General features: G+C 41.7%; 1 long non-coding RNA gene across 1 annotated transcript in view; it reads left to right on the top strand.

Moving 5' to 3' along the window:
- Positions 1 to 11434, top strand: part of LOC137357149 (uncharacterized) — a 74440-nt gene extending 63006 nt beyond the window's left edge. Inside the window, exon 3 of the long non-coding RNA XR_010971147.1 lies at positions 11329 to 11434. This is a non-coding gene — a long non-coding RNA (uncharacterized lncRNA). The remainder of the gene's footprint in view (positions 1 to 11328) is intronic.
- Positions 11435 to 15179: the final 3745 nt, after the last annotated feature.

Here is a 15179-nt window from a genome sequence, read left to right as displayed (position 1 = left end):
AAATTTCTAATGCTTGTGTTCAAATCACTTCATGGCCGCAACCCTCTCCCTATCTCTGTACCCTCCTCCAGCTCTAAAACTCTTTCTCTAATTCTGGCCTCTTGCGCACCCCAATTTTCATCACTTCACCACTGACAGTTGTGCCTTCAGCTGCTGAGGCCCTAAACTCTGAAATTCCCTCTCTATATCTCTCTGCCTCTCTCTCCTCCTTTAAGACGTTCCTTAAACCTCTTTGACCAAGGTTTTGATCACCTGTCCTGATATCTCTCACTATGACTTGGTGTCAGATTTTGAGTGAACACTCCTGTGAGGGCCCTTGGGACACTTTACGACATTAAAGGTGCTTTATAATTACAAGTTGTTCTAAATGAACAAACAACATATGATGTGGTTCCCAAAAAGTAATGTTACTATTGATTGACAGGAGATCAGGTCTGCAGGAATTTCAGCTTCAAGACCTTCAGCAACTCTCATTTATACGTTCAGAGTCTGCTCACTGAAATGAATATACTTCTGAACTGGAACTTTCCATTGCTTCATCATGTATATGTAGATGATGATCACACACTTGAGAAGCCCTTAATAATTAAATTGGATAATAAGGATTTGAGAATAAATTTTGCTGGATTATTCTAACAGCAAGATAAATTGTTTTCACCAGAACAGGTCTTAATGGTTCCTGGTAACTGTCGCTATCAACACATCACAACAATAGTCTCATTATAGTCTGGTGGAGAACACGGCCAAGTGCAAAGTTGGTATGATAGTTTATGACTTTGAGTGATATTTGGAACATTGGAAACAAGTGTCAGCAGCATTTAGTATTTATGCAGTCGTCCAGCTTCCTCCCTCACAGTTTAGTCCTGAATTTTCAACTAAGAAAGAAGACTATTTGACCAACCTGCTTGTGCCTCTGTCAGTGCTAGTATCATGTAGGAGCTATCTAATCTAGTCCTAGTTTCCTGTTTCTGTACATCCCAAGACAGTTCGTGTGAGGAAGAACTTGATCATGTCCCGACCTGACATTTACATGTACACACTTTCCAGCAATAGGCAGAGGTCAGGAATAAAAAACATGAAGATGCTTTTTGCTTCTGTAGCCTGAAGAAATTTGGTGGTTTGCAGTGCCCTCACCACTGCCCCTTCTGAAATCAGTCAAATATGAAAACATCAGGGATTGAATGGGGAATCTTATTGATTTTTTAAATGTTCTTATGTAAGCCAAGTCAAGTAATATAAATTGTGCTATTCTTGTGTGTAGTGCACACGGTGTAATAGTTAGTGCCTTTCACAATATCATTACAGTCAACATAGTACTTTTGAAGTGTAGCCACTGTTGTGATATAGCCAAGGCTTATAATGTTGCCAAGAAGAATAACACTGCAAATCACCAAATTTCTTCAGCCTAAAGAAGCAAAAAGCATCTCCATGTTTTCTACTCCTGACCTCTGACTCTTGCTGGAAAGTGTGCACATGTAAATGTTGGGTCAGAACAGGATCAGGTTCAGTTGATTTACTTTCCTACCTAGCTTTGTATCATCAGCAAACTTTTCAATATTACACTTGATATCTTCATCTAAGTCATTAATATAGATTGTAATTAGCTGAGGTCCCAACACTGATCCTTGTAGCACCCCACTAGCCTATCAACCTGAAAATTACCTGTTTATCCAGACCCTGTTTTCTGTCCTATGAGAAGGACAGCAAGAGTCTGCAAAGGAGTATAGATAGGTTAATTTGAGTGGACAATAAGGTGGCAGATGGAGTTTAGAGTGGGGAAATGTGAGGTTATTAACTTTGGTAGGAAGAATAGAAAAACAGAATATTTTTACATGGTGAGAAACTATTAAGTGTGGTGTTCAGAAGATTTAGGTCACCTTGTACACAAAACACAAAATTAACATGCAGGGACAGTAAGCAATTAGGAAGGCAAATAGTATGTGGAGTACTGTGTACAGTTTTGGTCTCCCTACCTAAGGAAGGACATAATTGCCTTATAGAGGGTCAATGAAGGTTCACTAGATTGATTCTTGGGATGAGAGGGTTGTTCTGTGAGAAGACAGTGAGTTGAGTGGGGCTCTCTTCTGGAGTTTGGAAGAATGAGAGGTGATCTCATTGAAACATAAAATTCTTAGAGGGCTTGACATTTTGATGCTGAAAGACTGCTGGAGAATCAAGAACTGGGGGCATAGACTCAGGATAAGGAGTTGGCCATTTCAGACTGAGAGGAGGAGAAATTTCTTCCAAAGATTCATACCTCTGAGGGAATTCTCTACCCTAGAGGGCTGGTGATGCTCAGTTGTTGAGTATATTCAAGTCTGACATTGATAGATTTTTGGACATGACGTGAATCAAGAGATATGGGGTTCAGGCTGGGAAGTGGAGTTGAGGTCAAAGCTCAATCATGATCTTACTGAATGGCAGAGCAGGCTCGAGAGGCTGTATGGCCTACTCCTGCTCCTATTTCTAATGTTCTTGTGTTAAGATCCACAAACAGCATGAGGTTAATGATCAGGTAACTTCTTTAATTATGTTGCTTGAGGGAGGAATGTTGGCTGGGACTGGGAAAATTCCCCTGCTCTTTTTGAATTGTGCCATGGAATCTCTTACATTCACCTGAGAGGATGGACTGGGTTCAATAGCTCATTGAAAAGACGACACCTCTGATAGTGGAGCACTTCCTCAGTACTGCGCTGAAATGTCAGCCTACATTTTACATTAAAGCCTCTGGATTGGGGTTTGAAGTAATATTGAAAAGTTTGCTGATGATACAAAGCTAGGTAGGAAAGTAAATCAACTGAACCTATCCTGTTCTGACCCAACATTTACATGTGCACACTTTCCAGCAAGAGTCAGAGGTCAGGAGTAGAAAACATGAGAATGCTTTTTGCTTCTTTAGGCTGAAGAAATTTGGTGATTTGCAGTGCTATTCTTCTTGGCAACATTATCAGCCTTGGCCATATCACAACAGTGGCTACACTTCAAAAGTACTATGTTGACTGTAATAATATTGTGAAAGGCACTAAATATTACACCGTGTGCACTACACACAATAGCACAATTTATATTACTTGACTTGTCTTACTAGGAACATAAAAAAAAATCAATAAGATTCCCCATTCAATTCCTGATGAATCCCTACGAATTCAGAAATGATAGTGCTACCAGTGATCCAAGGCTGAAACCACAAATGAATCACAGGATATGTGTATTATATAAATATAGGAGCTGTGCATGATGTGAAAAGGATGTGCAGGAAATTTTTCTGCATTTTTACCCTTTGAAGATTAAGCTGTTCTGCTTTAAAATGTCAGTGTGCATGTACCACTGTTGAAAGTGAAACACAGTATTCACTGTAAGTGGCACTGTGTTGCTGGATTCTTAGAGAGAATTGGAAACCTGGCCTGAATGTCTGTATTCTTTGGTGATGGCAATATCAAGTTACAGATTGATAGGTAGGGAGTTCACACTCTGTCAGCTGTCAGGGAGGCTCTCTGATATGATATGTCCAGTACTTTGAGTGTTTTTGAATGCATCCAGGTGTTCAGGGACAGAAATGTGACACCCATACAACATGCTGAATTAAAGGTTCTCAGAGCTGTCAGCATTAGCTTCTTGTGAGTAGCCCTCTCCCAACCCTTAACTTCATCAGCATCTTTCACTCCTCCCTCTCCATTATTACACTGCTATCTCCTATTCACTATCCGGTGGATGTCACAAGATCAAATAAATTGGAAAACCTGGTGATGGGAGAAAGTTTTCCATTCATCAAGGCACTTGCACAAATCACACACAATTAATTGGTCCCTGAATAGGTTCCCATCAACCACTGGTACAATGCAGCACCTAACTCGATTACTCACTATTTGGAGAAATCTTTATTCTGTTTTTGTTGCATCATAAAATTAAATTTATTACAGTAACAACTGAATGTATTTAAGAAAAATGCAACATAGCCAAGTCAAAGAGGGTCTGTCACTAATATGGAACGACAGGCTCAAGGAGACAAAATGAAGGATGGTGAATTGGTGCATTTTGCGAAGAATAATAACATGAAGCAATCTAATGGTACTATTTTAAAGGGATGCAGGAACAGAGAGACCTGGGAGTTCATAGAGTTACAGAGGTATTCAGCCTAATTAGTCTTTGGTGTTTATACGCCGCACAAGTCTCTCCCCATTCAACTACCTCATCTCAGCCTTTCAGCATATCTTTTTATTCTCTTTCATGTACTCATCTAGTTTCCTTCTGAAAGCATCTAAGTTATTTGCCTCAACTGCTTCCTGTGATGGCCACTCTGAATAAAGAAATTTTTCTTTATTTCCTTACTGAATTTATTGGTACTACCTTGTCTTTATGGTCCCTGATTTTGCATTCTCCCACAAGTGGAAACATTCTCACCATATCTACCCTGTCCAACCCATTCATAATTTTAAAGACCTCCACTTGGTCTCCTTTTAAGTCTTCTCTATTCTAAACAAACCTCTAACCTGTTCAATGTTTCCCAATAGCTGTAATCTCTCCATTCTGGTACCATCCTTGTAAATCTTTTTTTCCCCAGTATCTTTTGCTTTACTTCTTCAATTAAAAAGTCTATGTTCTTTCTCTGGAATGAGACCAGAACTGTGCTCAATACTCTAAGTGAGGTCTGACCAGGGTACTGGATAAGCTTAATGTATTGTTATGACCGAGGTGGGAGGAGTGCACTGATTATTCTAGTTCCACTTCTCCACGGGTCACAACATATATTATAAATTTTTTCCCACAATGCAGTCAACCATGGACTCTTTTTTTTAATCCCAGAATAAAACACACCAGCCAGGTTTCTTTAATAAACAATAAAATTATCAGTTTATTATAAAACAAGTCATAACCAGTAATGAAGTAAAGCATAAACACACAGATTGAAATATAAAAGCTCCTTTTTTACCTTGGCCCCTCACACTCTGTCACACACGCATACACATACACCAGTTAACTGGAAAAGTAAAGGGATTTTTGTTTTTAGAGCTCTATTACAAACCCAAGAAAAAATTGCTTGGGTTGAATACTTGCTCATTCTTGAAGAAACAGCAGATGAGATATGTTGTGTTCCAAAACTGGCATACAGTCTGGTCTCAGTACATGTAGACGGGTCACTGGGATCTTTTCGAACAGTTCTTTTCAGGCAGCGTTGAGAATTAATTTAGCAGACTTTTCTTCAAAGACAGGAGACGAGATGAGTTGACGCAGTGAACTTCTCGAGGTCTTTTAGAGAGGTGCGGGAAAGCTGAGCTGGGTAGTGTCTTCTCTCCTTCCTTGGGAGTTCTCTTCTCTCCTTGGAAGTTCTCTTACTCTATATATTGTTCAACCTCAACTCAAAACAATTCAAAAGCAAAACTGACAACAGGAGGTCAACCTTTTGATCTCCATCATTCTTGACCTGTAACTTCTTTGTAAACAACTCCTCTAGGTGTCCAACGTTCTCTGTCGTTTATTGAGCTGGAAGTCAGGTAGTTTCCTGGAAAGGCTTGTTTTCCTCACAAGACTTCTCAGTGACCCTTTTAAAGAACATTTCCAGGGACTGTTTTTCAAAGTTAACTAGCCTTTACATGACCCCCTTTGAAAAACCCCAAAGTTTAAAATTTCTTCATTCTTTCAGAAATGAATCCTCGAAGATATATTTAACAAAGGTTGGAAAAACTCAGATTGTTTTCACTGGAACGACGGAGGTGGAGGGGCGACATGATAGAGGTTTACAAAGTTATGAGCGCATGGACAGAGTGGATAGTCAGAAGCTTTTTCCCAGGGTGGAAGAGTCAGTTACTAGGGGACATAGGTTTAAGGTGCGAGGGGCAAAGTTTAGAGGGGATGTGTGAGGCAAGTTTTTTTACACAGAGGGTGGTGAGTGCCTGGAACTTGCTGCCAGGGGAGGTGGTGGAAGCAGATACGATAGCGACGTTTAAGAGGCATCTTGACAAATATATGAATAGGAAGGGAATAGAGGGATATGGGCCCTGGAAGTGCAGAAGGTTTTAGTTTAGGCAGGCATCAAGATCGGCGCAGGCTTGGAGGGCCGAATGGCCTGTTCCTGTGCTGTACTGTTCTTTGTTCTTTGTTCTAAAACAGAGGCATTTTCGTAACAATATATGCATTAATTTTGACTTCAATATCTCTGGAAATAATGTTCTTTTAATGCACTTTTATGTAGACCTCTTTGCTCTTCTACCCCATCCAGTTTCTTATAAGATGTGGAGGATGTTTCTACTTTTCCTACCAAAGTGCATCACCTCACATTTATCTATGTTAAAATTGATTTGCCACTTAACTGCTCAGTCTTCAAGTTTTCTAATGTCTTTCTGTATTATATTGCATTCTTCCTCAGTGTTAGCTATACCCCCCGCATGACTTGGGGTTCACATACAAAAATCTTTGAAAGTTGCAGGATAAGTTGATAATGCTGTTTAAAAAGCATGCAAGAATCCTTGTTTTTTCTATTTTTCATGGGATGTGAGCATCGCTAGCAAAGCCAGCATTTATTACCCATCCCTAATTGCCCTCTTCTGAAGCTGCCTTCTTGAACTGCTGCATTTCATGTGGTGCAGGTACACCCACAGCACTGTTAGGGAGGGAGTTCTAGGATTTTGACTCAGTTACAGCGAAGGAACAGCGATTATAGTTCAGAGTCAGGAGAGTATGTGACTTGGGAACTTTCAGGTGGTGGTGTTATATAAATAGAAGCATAGAGTACAAAAGCAAGCAAGTTATGCTAAACCCTTATAATTCACTGCTTAGGCCTCAGCTAGAGTATTGTGTCCAGTTCTGGGAAACAGACTTTAGGAAGGATGTCAAGGGCATGGCAACGGTGCAGTGGAGATTGACCAGAATTACACCAGATGAGAGACTTCAGTTCCATGGGGATACTGGAGTAGCTAGGATCATTTTCAATGTTAAGGAGCAATGTAATAGATGTGTTCAAAATTGTGTTTTCAATAGAGTGAATAAGGAGAAAAATCATGTCATTTTAGACCCTTAGATTTTCGATTTTTCTTTAAAAGTTACAGTTAGCCAAAGCTAACATGGGTTCCAGTTGCTTTATCAAAAGCATGAAATGGCCATTCTGAAACTTTTCAACATCTGACTTGCAGCCACAGAATTGTTTTGATCTAAAAACAAGAAATGCTGGAACCATTCAGCAGGTCTGGCAGCATCTGTGGAAAGAGAAGCAGAGTTAACGTTTTGGGTCAGTGACCCTTCTTCGGAACCCGAAACGTTAACTCTGCTTCTCTTTCCACAGATGCTGCCAGACCTGCTGAGTGGTTCCAGCATTTCTTGTTTTTATTTCAGATTTCCAGCATCCGCAGTATTTTGCTTTTATTTTAGAATTGTTTTGATCTCTGGGCAAATTAGATTGTGTATTTATTACTTAATGAACTAAGATGTTGTGGTGCTCAGATTGCAGCTAATTAAGCCCTCAAAATCTGTAGCTCTTTCTACAGACCTCCCCACGCCCCCACCATTTAAACGTAGGGGTCCATGCTGTCATGTTTCTGGGTGGGGTCCCTGACATGCTGGATTTTCTGGCATTTTTTTTAATGGCAGACATCCAAATGATGTGCCAAATCAGGGAAACCCCCACTGCCCGACCCCAGAAAGTTCACCATATTTAGCAGTGGAAGTTCCAAGTAGGTCCATTGCAGCATTTACACAGAGATGGTGCCCCTTCATTGATCTTCGGGGCCTGTGGGCTTATCTCCTCATTATTGTCCTGTGCATTTATCCTGTTGAAGAACAGGCAAAATTTTAATTTCTAATTGCAGACACATGCTAAAACAGACCGTGTCTTGTGTATGAACGCCACAAGTGAGGGAGGAGGGTGATGCAGATGTCACAAGACATCATCTCATTAGCCTCGAAATCACTGTTAGCAATGTTAATGGATCAACACTTAATGAGTTTGGATGGCGTTCTCCTGTCTGCTATTCCAGTGGAGGTATTAATCCATTTAAAATAAACAAGTTAATACTTGTGTCAACAAAGGAATAGCCATACACACATTAAGCATTTTCCTGATCATATTAACTTGCAGTAATTTCTAACATCTGATAAATGTCAGACCAATCAATATACCACTTGCTTTAATAAAGATGAAACAAAATCCTGTAAGATTCTGCAGCAGTGAAGCTTTTATAGTCTTGACCAGTCTTTTGACACCAACAGGCCATTGTCAGTGCATTGAGCAGAATAGGAAGTATTGTTACATTTTGGACTTTTTTTAATCTGAAGAAAATCTAAACCTTGAAAAAGGTAAATATGCTGCTTGTGGATTGTTTGTACATCTTTTGTATGCATTTATTTATTGTACTATGTAGTATACACTTGTGCAAATTGCTTAACTGTAAATAAATTTGATTAGTATGTGTGGAGCCGACAGAAAACACTTTGTAAATTCCAGTGCACAGTGTTATTGCTAAATAGAGTAACTTGTACTCTGCTGGATAATGAAGCATACTATGCTCTGCTCGTGGGGAACCTGAAAGAACAGTTGAATGGGAAACTATAACTGACACCAAATATATTACACAGAGTGACATTACTATGAGTACAGCTACTTTGGTCCCATTTCTACAATATTTAGGTATTTTGCAGCAACAGTGCCTGTTATAGCCCACCGGACTGAGATCTCCATATATCTACGGACTATCAGAAGGATAATCACCCTGGGATACTCTCATAAACCTCTTGGTGACTGGGGTGCTTGACAATAGAGACCGACCCTCCAGTTAGTAATGAGAAAACTGAAACAAGGAATCACAGAAAAATCTGGCAGGGCAAAAAGCTACATATTTCTGTTTACACTAATTACGTTGCAAAATGTTCACTCTCAAAGGTGGGAAAACAGACAGCTCATTATGGTTCATTGCCATTGATTTTCCCCCTTTTAGGCTTTCCGGGAATACACTATTGTTCAATAGTCGACTTTTAATTTAACATTGGAAACACTTACCTCTCGCTACCCCAGTGCAGAAATGCTACCGAAGGCTTTGCCGGGTGACTAAAACCTTGGTAATAGATTATCATGTTTTTTTTTATAACGCAGTTTTAATAGTTCTTGACCTTCTGCTGAGTAGGGTGCCTTTAAAAAGATTTGTACATGAGTCGGCAAGGATGATTAATAGGAAGCTGATTGAAGAGCGCTGAGTTCATCTGAACTGCGGCTCTCCATTACGTGAACAGACATGCTCAATCTCCCTCAGCACTTAGCAAGGGTACATCTGTATTCCGCTCAGCTCGCAGTTAGTTAACCTTGAATTCAGTACAATTTCATGGCACTTGTATTCTGTCGTAGAAATCTCATCACACCCTGCTCAATAACTGGATTCTCATTAACTGTGAAACGAGTAGTGTGATTTTCCTCCAGATGTACAACCTATTCGGGTATAAACTGAGAAATTACACATTGTGTGCGGAGGACCAGGACTACCTTGAAGAGAATGAGTCAGACATCTCTATCCATGGAAACAGTTTAAAGGAGATTGCAATAACGTTTACGAAAACAATAAATATATAACTGGCTGTGATTTGGCACAAATTGGCACTAATTTGTCAACCTTGTTGCCAGCAGAGGGTGCTCTTCTAAGGCCAGACGAACCATATCAGTCTGAACTCCGGAATTGTCTCAATGCATTTTGTATAGTGCGGGCTTTCATCTAACATTTTTGACACAACAGCTTTGCAGTCTGCAAGGAATATCTTCTGCAACACCTTGACGCTTGAATACTTCATTGTGAGGGAATAATTTCCGTCCATCTCTTACCCTCCACATCACACATCTGTAATGTACATTAGCCCCGCCCCTCACCCAACTTAGCCGCTCTATCTTATCGGCTGTCAGGCACACATTAAACTATTTCCTTTGTGCATTGACATGTTCACAGCAAGTGCAATTCTACCAAGGCTTCTGAAGTGAATAATATGAATGCGTTAAAAAGTAATTAGGTGTGTTTTTGAGGAGAGGAGGGATACGATGAGAAGCTCTGGTCTGAAATGAAGTTGATTCCTGAAAGGAAGGGCATGTTGGGTTCTGAAGTCTTTTTTTATTTCATTCTGTTCCAAAAGAGTCTTGCATATTCCTAAAAAGTACACCCTGTTTTTGTTTATTTGTTTCTTATCTCTTCATCGGCAGCAAAGTGATAGTGCACGGTATAAAATGGTTGCCATTCTAGTTGCTTTGTGGATTTTTGAATGCCTGGTTTGAATTCCAAATGGCATTTTCATTTTATTGATTTGGTTTGATCTTTGCTGATGAGAGAGAGAGGGGATTTGGGAGCATTAGCCACATATTACCTTGATCATGCCAACACTACTATCGATGAATTTTATGTTGTCATCAACTGGTCTAAAGTCACTTTTCAAGCCTTCTGCAATGGCTTCCTCTCTGGTATCTTGTCATCCTTCTAACATCTTCAAATTTTGAAATGTTTACCTGCAGACAATGTGCATGTCTACCATTTTATTGGGAAATTTAGTTCAGATACAGGTGGTATATGATGCCAGGAATGTGAATATGTTTCCCAATTTCCCATCCTTGGGTTATGAAAAAAAAAAGAGAATTGATGCACTATCTCAACTTGACCATTTTTGAGGCTTTTTAAAAAATTGATGTTACTGGGTGACAAAAACTGTTGCTTGACATCATGGCCCCTATTAACCAAGGTGCTTTAGGAGCAGGGTGGAGTGGGCAGGGTGGGAGTCGGAGTATCACGTCTGATATAAAAAGGAATTTTAGTGCTATTGTCCCTGACATTTTAATGGGCCCACCTCATTATAAGTTTCCAGGCTTGGTGTTGAATGTGTGGCAGTGGGTGCAGTGCAGACCCACAGGACACAATCTATTTAAAAGGACAATCTAAAGATGAAAATTGTAGAAGTTGAGAGGTTTTGCACAGAGTCAGCCATTGTACAAGTTGGATTCGAGATGTTTAAAGGCTGTGCCATGCACCTGGACCTGGATTCAGTGCAGGAAGAGCTTTAATGACCTCAGCAGGTCAGGAAAGGTGAGTACAGTTGCACATTCACCTACATCTTCCTGTGCACATCAAATCATCCCCTCAGTCTCCCTTGTTGAGCCAATTCCATCATATTACATTTGCAAGCACACCTATCCTTCATTTTTTCTCTGTACTTCTTCATGTCCCCTTTTATCCATCCACTACAACTATTTGCACTGATCCTTATGCAATTTGATGCTTCTCTCTGATAATCACTCTCACCAAATGCACTGCATCCATCTGATGAATTCTTGCTATTATAGGTCACTCATAGGTATGTTCTTTTCCCTTGTTGCAGGACAAGAGAGCACAGACCACTAGACAGATGAAGAAAACCAGAAGTGGTTCTCCACAGATCTCTCAGCTGACAACCACAGAGGAGAAAGTTCTTCAGATCTGTGGTATCTTGGCGTTCCTGGCCTTGGAAATGATGACCTTCCAGCTACCTCATGACAGATTAAATATCATGGACTCACATGTAATGCAACCATCAGTCATGTTGTCTTGATTTCAGTAAATATGGCCATCTTCATGATTTGCAACATTCTTACTTTGCCAAGTAATTCATGATTCATGCCTTTATCTGGGTGTGGCCTTCAGGCTTGAGCAGCAGTCAGCGGACCTTTTTTAATTCTTTCATGGGATGCAAGCGTCGCTGGCAAGGACAGCGTTTTTTTTTGTTGCCCACCCCTAATTGCTCTTGAGAAGCTGGTGGTGATCCGCTGTCTTGAACCATGACAGTCCATCTGGTGGAGGAACACCCACAGCAGTGTTAGGAAGGGAGTTTCAGGTTTTTGATCCAGTGATCATGAAGGAATGGCAATATAGTTCCCAGTTAGGATGGTGTGTGGCTTGGAGGGGAACTTTCAGGTGGTGGTATTCCCATGCATCTTCTGCCCTTGTCCTTCTAAGTGGTAGAGGTCATGGGTTTGGAAGCTGCGTCGAAGGAGCCTTGGTGAGTTGCTGCAGTGCGTCTTGTAGATTGAACACACTGCTGCCACTGTGCGCCAGTGATGGAGGGAGTGAATGTTGAAGGTGCTGGATGGGGTGCCAATCAAGTGGGCTGCTTTGTCCTGTTGGTATTGAGCTTTTTGAGTGTTGTTGGACTTGCACTCGTCCAGGCAAGTGGAAAGTATTCCATCACACTCCTGACTTGTGCCTTGTCGATGGTGGACAGGCTTTGGGGAGTCAGGAGGTGAGTTACTCACTGCAGAATTCCCAGCCTCTGACCTGCCCTTATAACCACAGTATTTATATGGCTGGTCCAGTTAAGTTTCTGGTCAATGATAACCCCCAGGTTGTTGATGGTGAGGGATTCAGTGATGGTAATGCTGTTGAATGTCAATGGGAGATGGTTAGACTCTGTCTTGTTGGAGATGGTCATTGCCTGGCAGTTGTGAGGCATGAATGTTACTTGCCACTTATCAGCCCAAGCCTGAATGTTGTCCAGGTCATGGACACAGGCTGCTTCAGTATCTAAGGAGTTGCGAGTAGTACTGAACACTGTACAATCATCAGCGAATATCCCTACTTCTGACCTTATGATGGAAGAAAGGTCTTGATGAAGCAACTGAAGATGGTCGGGCCTAGGAAACTACCCTGAGGAACACCTGCTGTGATGTCCTGGGGCTTAAATGTTTTGCCTCCAATAACTCCAATGAGTCCAACTCGTGGAGAGTTTTCCCCCTGATTACCATTGACTTCAATTTTGCTAGGGTTCCTTGATGCCATACTCGGTTAAATGATGCCATGATGTCAAGGGCAGTCACTCTCACCTCACCTCTTGAATTCAGCTCTTTTGTCCATGTTTGCACCAAGGCTGTAATGAGTCTGGGGCTGACTGGCCCTGGTGGAACCTAAACTGAGCATTGGTGGGTTTCTTGCTGTTTAAGTGCTGCTTGAAAGCACTGTCGATGACACTTTGCTGATGATTGAGTAGACTAATGGGTCCATAATTGGCTGGATTGGATTTGTCCTGCTTTTTGTGGACAGGACATACCTGGGCAATTTTCTTCAGTGTCTGCGAGTGTTGTTGTGAATGATGAATCTTCAGTGGAGCTGATTCTTTCTGAGTGTGCAGCATCATAGGACTCATACGTACCATGCACCAGCGCAGATACTCACACTTCAGTGGGTGCAGTTAGGCAAATAGTTGGATTTTCACTTGACAGTTTACATGTGAGAAAGAGCAGATGGTGGTGGCAGGGACAGTTGTGAAGAGTCTATGTTGGATAGTGCAGCCCTCTCCAACCACTGCTCAGTTGGGAATGGATGCTGCATCCTGGGGCCCATCAATGAAAAGGATAATTTCCCAGGGGCTGCAGAAAATCTGAGACTAACAGGCCTTCCACTCAGATTGTCTACAATTTCAGGGAGAATGGAGGAGCCCATCTCAATCATAAATAGGTTGATGTCTTTTTTTTTTTAGAGATACAGCACTGAAACAGGCCCTTCGGCCCACCGAGTCTGTGCCAACCATCAACCACCCATTTATACTAATCCTACACTAATCCCATATTCCTACCACATCCCCACCTGTCCCTATATTTCCCTACCACCTACCTATACTAGGGGCAATTTATAATGGCCAATTTACCTACCAACCTGCAAGACTTTTGGCTTGTGGGAGGAAACCGGAGCACCCGGAGGAAACCCACGCAGACACAGGGAGAACTTGCAAACTCCACACAGGCAGTACCCAGAATTTAACCCGGGTCGCTGGAGCTGTGAGGCTGCGGTGCTAACCACTGCGCCACTGTGCCGCCCCTTGAAAATTTTTCATAATCTGATGAACTCTCATCAGGCAGTAGTGAATAAACATCCTCCCACCGCAGCTGGTATCTTTCCAGCGATAGTTGTGCACATCGCCACCTGGGGAGGCGCCCCCTGAAACCTGGCGCCCTCCTTGTTGGCTGGAGGGGAGGAGGGGCGCCTCCTGATCAAGCACACTGTGCCCCGTGGAGGGCGCCCCCACGGCACATCTGCCTCTGCTGAAGCACCTCCCCCCACCTTCCTAATCGATCCCCAACTCCCTCACCCTGGCCCAGCTGATTTTCCCCGGTGAGGCCTGAAACCCCACTCACCTTTAAGTGTCGCAGGGCATTGTGATAATGTACTCTTCCATGGATAGAGTGGCTAATTCAGTGGAACATCAATTGCAGCAATCAAATAAATTCAAGCATGTCTTGACCATAGGTGTGCAGATTCTGGATGCCAACATGTCTGACACCTTAAATGGGATGAAAGATCCCTTAGCTTTAGCCCTTAGAATGCCACACTGATATGCACCAAGCTGCTCTTCAGCAGGGAGGTAGGAGTGAAGTGCGGCTGACAGATGAGAGAAATGATGGAAAAAGGGACATGGAAGTGGGGTCTCCACTCAAAATGCTCCCACTTCTCACCCATTTTTCTCAACACCCAGTCAGTACCGAACTAACAGCCTCATCTCCCAATAGCTGAGTTTTTCCCTGCACAGTTGCAGGTGGAGCAGTCTTTGATGGGGCCCTCGTGGCCTCAAACACGAAGAGGTCATTGGCAAAGAGCACCAAAGCAGTCAGAGCAGGGTTATGAACAGCTGCCCCTACTTTTACTGAAGTCACCATGTCGGAGTAGTAGGAAAAGGAAGATTAAGGCTTTGAGGTTACACAAGTGTCTGCGCATGGGTGTATGAGAAAATATTGTGTTACGACCAAGGTGGGAGAGTGCACTGTCTTTTCTAGTTCCACTTCTCCACAGTTCACAACATATATTTTTTTTAAATGTTTACCCAGTTACCGATGTAGTCAATCATATACTCTAGTCTTTATCCCAGAATAAAATACACCAACCACATTTCTTTAATAAACAACAAAATTATAATTTTGTTACAAAACAAGACTTGGTCAGTAACAAAGCAAAGCATTAACACATAGATTGAAATATGAAAGTTATCTTTTTAAATTCCCCACACACAAACTCACACACATTGAAAAAAATACAGATATTCTCTCTCTGCAGAATTCTGTTACCATAAAAAAGACAAAAAATACTTTGGCCAAATACTTGCTAATTTTTGAACAAGAAAGAGAAGATATGGAAAGATGTCAGTCGTCCCATTTTTGGTCCGGTGTCCCAAATGCATGTAGACGGATGTCATTGGGATCTTTCTGG

Source organism: Heterodontus francisci, chromosome 47 (assembly GCF_036365525.1).
Source record: "Heterodontus francisci isolate sHetFra1 chromosome 47, sHetFra1.hap1, whole genome shotgun sequence".
Lineage (NCBI taxonomy): Eukaryota > Metazoa > Chordata > Chondrichthyes > Heterodontiformes > Heterodontidae > Heterodontus > Heterodontus francisci.
This window is presented reverse-complemented; position numbering and strand designations above follow the sequence as displayed.